The sequence below is a fragment of the Babylonia areolata genome, chromosome 26, assembly GCF_041734735.1.
Source record: "Babylonia areolata isolate BAREFJ2019XMU chromosome 26, ASM4173473v1, whole genome shotgun sequence".
Taxonomy (NCBI): Eukaryota; Metazoa; Mollusca; class Gastropoda; order Neogastropoda; family Buccinidae; genus Babylonia; species Babylonia areolata.
The window spans coordinates 14,348,802-14,360,724 of NC_134901.1; positions in this window are offsets into that span (position 1 = coordinate 14,348,802).

Consider the following 11,923-nt stretch of genomic DNA (forward strand, 5'->3'; position numbering starts at 1 on the left):
TGCTGTGAGGCGGTTTAGTAGGATCCTGGCAAGTATCTTGCCTGCGATGGAGAGCAAGGAAATGCCCCGATGGTTATCACAGGCTTGCCGGTTCCCCTTTCGCTTGTACAAGTGAATGATAGATGCATCTTTGAAATCCTGGGGGATCGTCTCTTCTTTCCACATGAGTGAGTACAGCTGATGGAGCTTCTCAGTTAGCACAGTGCCTCCAACCTTGTAGACCTCTGCTGGTATGGAGTCTGAGCCAGGTGCTTTGCCACTGGATAGCAGACGAATTGCTTTCTGGGTCTCAAGAGGTGTTGGCGGATCGTCCAGTGCTTCGTTGATGGGGACTTGTGGGAGACGGTCTATGGCTTCATCATTTATCGAGGAAGGGCGATTTAAGACACTGTTGAAGTGCTCAGCCCAGCGTTCGAGAATTGTCTCCTTCTCGGTGATCAAGGTATTCCCATCTGCATTGAGGAGGGGGGATGATCCTGAGGATGTGGGGCCGTAGACTTCTTTTAAGGCATCATAGAACCTCTTCATATCGTGCCTGTCAGCATATCCCTGGATCTCATCAGCTTTGTCACTCAGCCACTTATCCTGCATCTGGCGTAACTTTTGCTGAACAGTCCTGCGGATGGCATCGTACACATCCTTTTTTGATGTGGACTTTGGGTTGCTCAGGTAGGCTTGATGCAGACGGCGTTTCTCATCCAGAAGCTGCTTGATTTCATCACAGTTTTCATCAAACCAGTCTTTGTGCTTTCTGGACATGGGCCCCAGGGTCTCTGAAGCTGTACTATAGATCAGCTCACGCAGGGTCCTCCAGTCAGACTCCACATTCTGGTTGTCCAGAGAGGCGGATTCCAGACGATCTTCCAGCAGCTCCACAAAGGACTGTTTGATGGTGATGTTTTTCAGCTTAGCGATGTTGAGCCGTTTTGGAGCCTTCTGGCCTTGGGGGCGTCTCTTGGGCTGGATTCGAATATTCAGCTTCGAGACTACAAGGCGATGGTCTGTCCAACACTCGGCGCCGCACATGGTCTTTGTTACACGTACATCTTGCCTATCCCTTTTCCTGACGATGACATAATCGATGAGATGCCAATGCTTTGAGCGAGGGTGCATCCATGACGTCCTGTTACGGGTAGGGAGGCAGAAAACTGTGTTGGTTATCAGCAGTTCGTGCTCTGCACAGGTCTGAAGCAAAAGCAATCCATTTGGGTTGCAGTGGCCCACACCGTGCTTTCCAATCACTCCATCCCAGGAGATGTAGTCAGAGCCAACTCTAGCATTGAAGTCCCCAAGAATGATGAGCTTGTCTGCTTTAGGGATAGCAGCAATGACAGAGTGAAGGTCCTCGTAGAACTTCGCCTTCACTTCATCCGGGTTGGTCATGGTTGGGGCGTAGGCACTGACAATGGTGAGGTGCTTCTGGCCAGATGCCAGTGGGAGTTTCATGGTCATAAGCCTATCGTTGACTCCCTTTGGGATTCCAGCTAGCTTGCTGACAAGTGCTGTTTTTACTGCAAAACCAACGCCAGCCTCACGTCGCTCTTCGCTTCCTCGTCCACTCCAGAAGAAGGTGTAACCAGATCCCCGTTCACAGAGCTCGCCTTCACCTGCAAGCCGAGTCTCACTCAAGGCTGCGATGTCAATGTTGTATCTGGCGAGTTCGGATGCAACTAGTGCCGTTCTCCTTTGGGGTCTGTCCGCGTTATCTCTGTCCAGGAGAGTCCTTATGTTCCAAGCACCAATGGTGAGAGGAACGATCCTTGTTTTTTTCTTTTCTTTCTTGTTGTTTCGACCGCTGATGTAGGGTCCCCGCCAGCCGCGGTATGCTGGCCAGGGTGATATGGAGCAGGCAATTTTTAGGGCACCTTTTCTAGCCCCTTCCTCATGCCAGGGAGGTGAGCAGTGCATTCCTAAAGAGGGCTGCTCAGACGCTCAGACGGCTGCCGAGCTCCATCGCTGCTCCTGTCGACGAAGAACGACCCTATGGCCTGAGCCGCCTGCGTGCAGGTCTGTGACTGCGACTGCCAGTGTACCCACACCTGTCGTTTCGTCGCTCGCCTGTCGCCACAGGACTTGGGGGTGATGAAATGATGAAGGATGAAAGGTCATTTTGGATGACTGATGACTTGCGCGATGAGTTTGTTTAAAGTGAAGAGGAGTCGCGCAACGTCAACCTCACTCTCTCGTCCGGGTCCACCAATTTCCAGTGGCAAGACTAAGTCGAGACGACTGGAGGATGAGCACGGATGCAGTGGATGACCAAGATATCCTTTCGGTGTCTCATCTTGCTCTCTGCACTCCACAGTGCGTTGCTGTAACCGCCTTCCTCTCCGTTGAACCGATAGGTTTCTTCCGCAGATTCTGCCGGATCCAGACTTCGCATGCATGGGTAGACACACCCCGGGGGCCAACTGCGTGTGGCATGCACACAGCACAGTGGAGCTAGATGGCCGTCGGTGGCTCTCCTGAGCCAACGCCCTTTTATGGATCTCCATAAGGGTGTCTAGCCACCCGCCTCACCAGTCCCGTAAGGGAGCGGTGGGAGTGCCGGTTTAGTTGCCGGCAACCCGACCCTGAACAGGTTGTACTGGATTACAGGTTACCAGTAGCAGATCTAATGACCTGACCTGACCTGGTATAAAGTGAACACTTATCTGGATGAGACACGCTCATGTAAGATGCCTGGTTATTTCTGGTTAGTTTCTTAGAAAAGGCTAATTTTGATATGTACTTAGAGATATAGTGGTGTACTCACATGTGCTCATCATCGGTCATTGCGTAATCGAAGGATTAAATCAGTTTTATGAAGCAGTGCTCGAAATTAAAGTGAGTCCTGGTTAACAATTTACATGTAGGCTTTTTCTTTCTTTCTTTTATTTGTTTGTTCCAGCTTAACAGCTTTGCATGAATTTAGTCTTCGTTAGCCGCAAATCTACATGTTGATTATTAACAATAACATGCAGGCTCTGATTGCTGATTGTGTCAGTCGGAGAAATTATTGTTTGGTATGTAAAAGCGATAGTCATCACTCGTCTTCAAACACACAATGCACCTGCAATCACCATACATCCCACCCCCCTGCTCCCACAAGAGAGAGAGAGAGAGAGAGAGAGAGAGAGATGCCGTAAGGTAATCGGATGATGATGATAATAATGATGATAATGAAAGAAACCCTTTGGTGTGCTTGGAAGAAAAAAAAAAAAAAAAAAAAAAAAAAAAAAAAAAAAAAAACTTTCACCATTAACCCGAGGACATGTTCTGAAGGTAACAACATGCATATAATTTTGAATGTGGTTAACGTGTTCGTATTCGTTTTTAAGGAAATTATTTGTCTTGTTCACTGTTTATTTGATGTTTTGCCCTTGGCCAAAGGACAATCAGCGAAGTCTAGGGCCGATCTTAGAAACTTCCTCGGGGCCCAGTTTGTTTACAGTGATGGTGTTATCATTCTTTCTTGTTTTTATTTCAATGATTAAGCATTCTCTCCCTCCCTTAAACCCCTCTCCTCTCTCTCTCTACGGCTATGTCCCAGACTGCATGTCTGTCTGACAAAGTTCTGTTCATCTTCTGATTCAGCTTTGTGACAGAGTAAACTGTAATGCCATCTTTTGAATCAACACTGCTTATAGCCCATATCTGTCTTTTTTGTTAGCAATTTCCATTCTTTTCACAACTCATCTGTGTACTAAGTTTAGCGAAAGATTGACGGGGGTAAAAGTGTGTTACAGTGTAATGAATGTAGAAAGGAAAGAGAGAGAGAGAGAGAGAGAGAGAGAGAGAGAGAGTCTTTAATCGATTAACGTGTAACCTGTAAAGATAATTCATAGCCAGCCCAGCACTCCGGGGTAAAAACACGAGCATGATTATTAAAATAGATTCTTTCACCCCGTGAATTTGAAGTATTACACGAAGTTAACTTCAAGACATTGTGGACGATATTGAGCAATGCTTCAATGATTTTATGTAGCACTGGCTCGCAGGTCGTGTTAAAATCGGATCAGTCTTGTGCAAATGATCATTGTCCGTGGGCAAAGATTCACACGGAAACACACGGAAACACACACACACACACACACACACACGCACACACACCAAGCATGCGCCCCCCCCCCCTGTTCCCCCTCCACGCCCCCCAAGCCCCCGCATCCCCCTTCCCCCACATCCCCATATACATACACACATGCAAAAACACAGACACACAGACAGACAGACAGACAGACACACACACACACACACACACACACACACACACATGCACCGACGTCAACAACAATGACAGTGAGAACATTTAACAACTCCCTTACTTTAACTTTTGTTCTGAGCCTATTTGATTTGGTAAACAGAAAATGATAATTCGATAAAGTACAATAGTAAAATGATTATGATAAAATAAAACAGAACAACGAAACGAACTTACAGGTCTTAGCCTTCAGTTAACTCAGCAAACCTATTTCAGCTGGAGCAATATGAAATTTGTCAGCTGAAATCAAGCGTCAGTTAATCAAGTGGAATGAAGTGCAATTATTATTTGACAAAATAAATACAAATAAGTGGCTGACAATGCGTGACTCCGCATACTGACACAAGAATCTGAATTGAAACCTGAACAGTCATGCCACAAAAGAGGACAGAATTAATCATTTTTGCCGAGATTTACTCAAGCGGGTTTTCTTCCTTTCTTCATCTTTTTTCTCTTCGTTTTCTTTTCTTTTTATTTTATTTCAGCACCTGTTCAATAGGTGGCAACCAGTTCGTTTGAAGTAATTAATGCTGATCAGATGTCGATTAGCAGCAGGTATAACTTCACGCTGTGTTAGCGACGGGAAGGTGTCCTGAAATCGCCAACGGGAATGTTTTTATGTTTCTCCCCCCCTTGGGACTGGATACGTTTTTATGCCCCTGCCAGGGCACTGGAGCATAATTCCCCTGGATTAGAGAAGGAGAATAGAATCGTGCACTCCTGTGCATGCATGTAGATTATCTACCCACGCGAACATACGTACGTGCCTATAGAAATTCAGCTGGGTGTGTGCGCGCACGCATGAACGCGTACGCAAAAAAAGAAAATCAACACCACGCAAACACTAACGCAGACACACACGCACACACACGCACTCTCTCTCTCTCTCTCTCTCTTACACACGCACGCACGTCCACTATTTGGGGGTATAGATAACGTATTTCGGAATTCAAACGCAAGGAAATAATATAAGTTCTATGACACTGAATGCAGCTGTAAGTGCAAGCCATTACTGGAACGCTCCCTGAAATGAAACCCATACTGACGAAAAATCGCAGATTCAAAGAAAATTATATATACTTTTTATCGCATGACTGAAGTTTGACAAAACCCTACTGCCCCTCCCTCTTACCCCAACCTGAAAAAAATGGAAAACGAAAAACCCAATCTTAAGTTAACCTAGAGAAAAGAATAACAAAGAGGGCTTGTGGTCTGGATCAATAGGTAATCATTCATCATTAATGAATAATATATATATATATATATATATATATATATATATATATATATATATATATATATATATATATATATGTATGTATATATATATATAAAGTTTACAAAGCACGCTCATCAACTTCATGTGGCTCAAAGCTCAGCTGTTTCTCTTTCGTCTTCCAAGTTGTTGTTTTTTGTTGTTGTTTTTTTGTTCGCGTGTTTGTTTGTGTTTTCTTACAATGACGGTTTGGAAACAGTGCGGAAAAAAAGGAATCAGACGTAAAAGAATTACACATACTTATCAGCCTGCGTATTTTCGTATTCACTGACATGATTATATTCTCTTTTCGTGTTACTCTTCTGTCACAGCCTCAGTAAAACCGTTCCTGGCAGAAAGTTCCATTCCAAGTCGTCTTTCAGTTGAACAAGTGAGTATATATACCTTTCTCTCTCTCAAAAGGTGGATATTGTATTGTATTGTATCGTATTGTACTGTTTCTGTTGTATTGTAGTATTGTTTCTGTTGTATTACTCTTCAGTTTTTGTCAGAAGAGATTCCTCTGTCAGCAATTTGGGCTGCTCTCCGCGGAGAGAGCGCGTCTCCATTGTACAGCGCCACCCATTTACTTTTCTGTCCGCAAGTGTATTCTGTTTTACAATCAAAGTGGCTTTTTTATTGGGAAAAAAAGGAAAAAAAATGGCCGGAGACAACCTTTTTGTTGCCATGTGTTCTTTTACGTACGCTAAATTCAATGATGATGTACACTAGATCTCGATCGATCGATCGTTTGATCCGAAAGACGAAGTAGAAGTGAACAATGAGCCCTTTGAAATAAAGCTGTAAAAGTTTGTTTTTGGAATATTTCATTTCAGCCAGACTCCGTTTTTATTTCTGTGTGTCTGGATCTAGCATACAAAGCAAAGAGGACCATTATGGTTTTATGTTTCATGCTATACACACACATAGTTGAACACATGTCAGGTATATTCTATTTAGCAGTGTGGTGCTGAAATATGGGCGTTTGACAGTAGTGGTGAAATTGAAAGACTTGGCTTGTTAGCCATTACGCTTTCTCGATGTCAACGGGCGAACATTTTGGGAAACCTGGCAGGTGGTCAATGTACCTAAATTCTATGTAAGATATATCAGTTACTTGTTAACATTAACGAGAAGGCATGGGATACAGGTGTATAGATGAGGGTGTAAAAAATGTTACATGGTTTATTTAATCTTTTGACTGCATATGATACGATTGGTATGGCTACATTCTGATTGCATAATATGGGTAGGACGTTTAAGTTGAGAAATAATGCCCAATGATACACTGGAATTAAAATTAACAGATACGTGTATTGCGTTTCAACCAAACTAAGTTTTGGCAGACAAATCAAATCAAATCAAATCAAAAACACTTTATTAATCCACATGGAAATTAAGTTGTGCAATCACAGGCTCGTTGTAAACACTGGCATAAAATCATCTTGCCCAACATAAGAAGACATTAAAACTAGTCAAATAAGAATTCCCAATAGCTGACGATATACTAATCCCCCCCCCCCCCCTACACACACACACACACATACTCATGTTAAGACAATAGGGTATTGCACGACAATATTAACAAATGAAAACATCCAACAAAAAAGGGTGTAGATTACTAAAAATGACCTGCGCGCACGCACGCGCACACACACACACACACACACACACACACACATACACACGCACACACACGTTAAGACCATAAGGTATTGTACAACAATACATAAATAAAAACATCAAGGGAATAGATCGCATATATAAGTAAAATGCACACACACACACACACACACACACACACACACACACACACACACACACACGCACGCACACACACACACACTCACACACACTCATTCACACACACACTCACACACACACATACAACGTATGCATGCACACAACATATGTCACGTCAATAAAATTAGTACATTAACATTAAGATACATGAAATCCAAGTAAAATAAGAAAATATTTAAAAATTACTTCCGATCACACACACACAGAAATGTTTGCCCGTGCTCACCCGCTCAGTCCCACATGCACGCATAATGTCTGCTCCCATGCACTCGTCTGCTGATGAAGTTCAGGTGTTGCTGTGGCAAGGGGCCTTGGGGGGGTGGAGGGGTGCTATCATTTCAAACCCAGTGAAAGAAGTGTTAAGAATATCCTGCGTCGTTCACGCCATGATTCAGAATCAGATGAAATTTATTTTATGTTTTGTTGTCCTGGTCTTCTTGACTTGATGATGAAATATATTCAGCCTGGATATCATAACTGCCCATGCCGCTTTGGATTTAACTTGCTTGTATCATACAAGAGCGAGGCTGTATTGTGTAGTGTGGCATTCTACGTTTACAAAGCTGTAAACACTGACTGAATCTTCAGAACGGTTGCGTACGGTACAACTTAGAGCATGATTTTTTTTAATTATCTGTATGAACTAAATCTAATCATTATTATCTTAGACTGAAATGTTATACTTTGTATACCTACCATTGAAAAGTTTATCTGGGTGATGATTTTTCCCATTCAAGAATAGGGACTTAGCCAGAATATGACAAAAACATTTCCTATTCTCTCCCACTCTCTGTCTCTCTGTTTCTCTCTCAGTCTCTGTCTCTCTCTCTAAAAGACAACACCAAAAAAACAGAAGCAACAAGAACAACAAAAACGGCTCCACCACAAAAACAGCACGCCGCAGCTTATCAGCAGATCTACGATTCTTGTTCAATTCAAACAAGTCTTGGAGACGCTCAGTGAGGGGTAACTGTAATATTGACAGTCAAGATTATTTTACACACGGGGACGGCGGGACGTGTCAACAGAACAATGGTACCGTATGTATGCAGACCTAGACTGTTATGCAGTATGTGATAGGTATCTTTCGTCATAACGTGATCGAGAGTGGGCATGGGACACTGCTTTGACGAGATCTGCGCTCGCTTTCGAAGGTTATGTCAACGCCGATTATGAGAACGAGTGATACTGAGGGGCACACTTATTCTCAGACTGGGCGAGTTTGGTGGGTGGATTTCATGTGGGCCTGAGAACGAGTATCAAGTACTGGTTCTCAGGGTGTGCGATTTTGGAGTGCGTGTTTCGAGCGTATTTGAATGTTTCTCCTCTGTTGACTGCAGTAGCGCTACAGCCCTCTTGTACAGGTTGCGTATGTTCCACAGTCGTTGCGGAGCGAGTTTCAGGGTGGGCAGCTAATGTTGATATAATATATCGTCCCTGTTGCAACATTAATGCTGTACTAATAATCAGCCCACCATCTCCTACAAGAGGGAGAATGTACTGAGGGAGATCAGGCGAAAATTAGGGGGAAGGATCTCATGACGTTTGGTGGCCGGGTATATTTGGTGCGCTGGTTTCTCACCCGGGCTTTCGGAGTTCGATCCCGGTTTCGACACACATGGTGGGTGAAGATTCGTTTCCCCAAACTCCCAGGTCAACATATGTGCAGAAGTGCTAGTGCCTGAACCCCCTTCGTGCGTATGCACATACAGAAGATCAAATACGCATGAAATAGAACCTATAACTCATGTCAGCGTTCGGTGGGTTAAGGACCACTGATCTAGTGGTTAAAGACACGCGGAAATACCCAACATGCATCAACCACGACAGAATCGTCAGTAAGTCGATGTTGATCGTGTTGTGAAAAACTAAAAACAACAACAACAACAACAAACAAACAAATAGAAATGAAGAGCACGAGAGAATAGTCTCACGTCTGTCTTCTGTCTGTCTCCCTGTCTGTCTCAGAGTCTGTTTCTTCTCTCCGTATTCTCTGTTCTTCTGTCTTTCTGTTTGTTTCTCGGACTGGGATCTTATCGTAACTTGGGTTGGGGGCTTGTTTTTGGAAGAGACTCAGTTCGTTCAGACTCCTCTAGTTCATACGTGCGTGCGTGCGTGCGTGCGTGCGTGCGTGTGTGTGTGTGTGTGTGTGTGTGTGCGCGTGCGTGTGTGTTTTGTGTGCGTGTGTGTGTTTGAGAGAGAGAGATCGCGCGCGCGTGTGCGTGCGTGCATGCGTGATTATGTGTTCATGTGTGTGTGTGCAGGCACGTAAGCGTTTGTATAGTTGCGTGAGCATGCATGCGTGCATGTGTATGCCACGGTGAGTGTGTGTGCGTGCGTGTGTGTGTGTGTGTGTGTGTGCGTGTGCGTGTGTGTGTTTGTGTGCGTGTGTGTGTGTGTGCGTGTGTGTGTGTGTGTGTGTGTTCACAGAATTGTAAACGCAAAGAGAAATGATCTGGATTTCAGCTGTGCACACTGCACTTGTATGAAGCTGTAAAAGTGCGTGGCTCACTTAGACATGTGCCGGATTACGTTTCTGGCATTTGCATTTTACATTGTAGCCTACACGCAAGGTGATTGATTTTGCACACATAAAGCTGTCACGTAGATTATGCTTATCTCTACAGCATGTTTGATGAGAGAGAGAGACGGAGAGAGACGAGAGAGAGAGAGAGAGAGAGAGAGAGAGAGAGAATTTGTGTGTTTGTGTTAATGTGTTCGTGCGTTCTTGGTGTGTGTGTCTGCGTGCGCGCGCGCGCGCGTGTGTGTATGAAGTTAACTTTCCGATCTCATTTTACGGTCTGTTCATTGTATTGCTCGTCAGTCTGTCGCCCGCGTGTCTTTCCTTTCTTCCTGTCACCGTTCGATAAGCTATGGAAACTCAAACGACCCTGTGTGCACCCCCCCACCCCCGAAAACAACGTGGCTGCCTGATTGACAGGGTAAAAACCCACTTGGAGAAGGGAGTGAACGTGGGAGTTACAGTTCTGGGACGGACGCAGTAGAAGAATAATGTTAAGAAGATCCCGTCGCTATCTAGTTTGTTATCTTTTCAGCGCGAGTTTGTTGCATTCTATGCCGCCAGCCTGCTGTCAGATGGTGAAAATAAACAGTTTTCGTCTAGCGTCCTTGTGCCTTATGCACAGACATATGGACACTGTATGATTATGTATTAGTGGAGTGATGGCCTAGAGGTAACGCGTCCGCTTAGGAAGCGAGAGAATCTGAGCGCGCTGGTTCGAATCACGGCTCAGCCGCCGATATTTTCTCCCCCTCCACTAGACCTTGAGTGGTGGTCTGGACGCTAGTCATTCGGATGAGACGATAAACCGAGGTCCTGTGTGCAGCATGCACTTAGCGCACGTAAAAGAACCCACGGCAACAAAAGGGTTGTTCCTGGCAAAATTCTGTAGAAAAATCCACTGCGATAGGAAAAACAAAATAAAACTGCACGCAGGAAAAATACAACAACAAAAAATAGGTGGCGCTGTAGTGTAGCGACGCGCTCTCCCTGGGGAGAGCAGCCCGAATTTCACACAGAGAAATCTGTTGCGATAAAAAGAAATACAAATACAAATAACCAAAGACCACCTGTCGCAGAACAGTGGAAGGAGAACTCAGGACCATGAAACACACCTGGGGTACCATTCACAGACTGGCCCCAAAACAGACAAGTGTAGTGGTTCTTCGTCACTTGGCTGCCCTGCATGTCAGAGGGCGTAATGGGCAGTAGGCAATCAAGTGTGATAATAAGCCTATGTATAGATCTATGCACATAAATTCACGTTCGTTCTGTGCTTTTATGACAGCATCTGCTGCGCTGAGAGAGAGACACGAGAGACACATGCAACAGAGAGTCAGTCAGACAGACAGACAGACAGACAGACAGTGTATTAATATATTGCGATATGCGCTTACGTGCCTGCAGACGCTTGCACATACATACGAACACTCAGATTGTAACTGAGGCATGTCGGCGCGCGCGCGCGTTTTTGTGCGTGCGTCTGTGTGTGTGTGTTTGTGTGTGTGTGTGTGTGTGTGTGTGTGTGTGTGTGTGTGTGTGTGTGTGTGTAGTGTTCGCTCGCGGTGCGCCAAATATGTTTGATGTGTATGAGTGGGTTGGCGTGCAGCTATGTTTGTTTTGCAGACTGTACACGTGCATAGACGCTAATCATTATCATAATTATTATCACTTTTTCTTTCTCACGGTATTCACTTTCGTCACTTTATAAAGCACCAGGATGGGCGCTAAGTGGATGTCCATAGTCTGTATCTGCCCGTCTGTCACCGGCTGCATGTCTCTATCAGTGCATCTCTCAGCCCGCACTCACACTTTCACTCTTCCTTGGAAGTAATATAGCGATAGCGCACGTGCGTGCACACAATGTTTCCTCTCACCCACAATCGAGTTAGCGCGCACAATGCACGTTTGAACATTGAAAGTGTGTCATTTCAGTGCACCACTCAGGTAAACTCGCCAAGTTCTTTTGTACCCTACGAATTCGATTAATTCTGGGTTGGAAACGAAAGGCATGAACAGTCAGTAACAGCTGTTCTGACCATGGTTGATTCCGATCTGTGAAAGTTTGACTGCTCATTTGTAAAGGAAACGCGATATTCCGCCT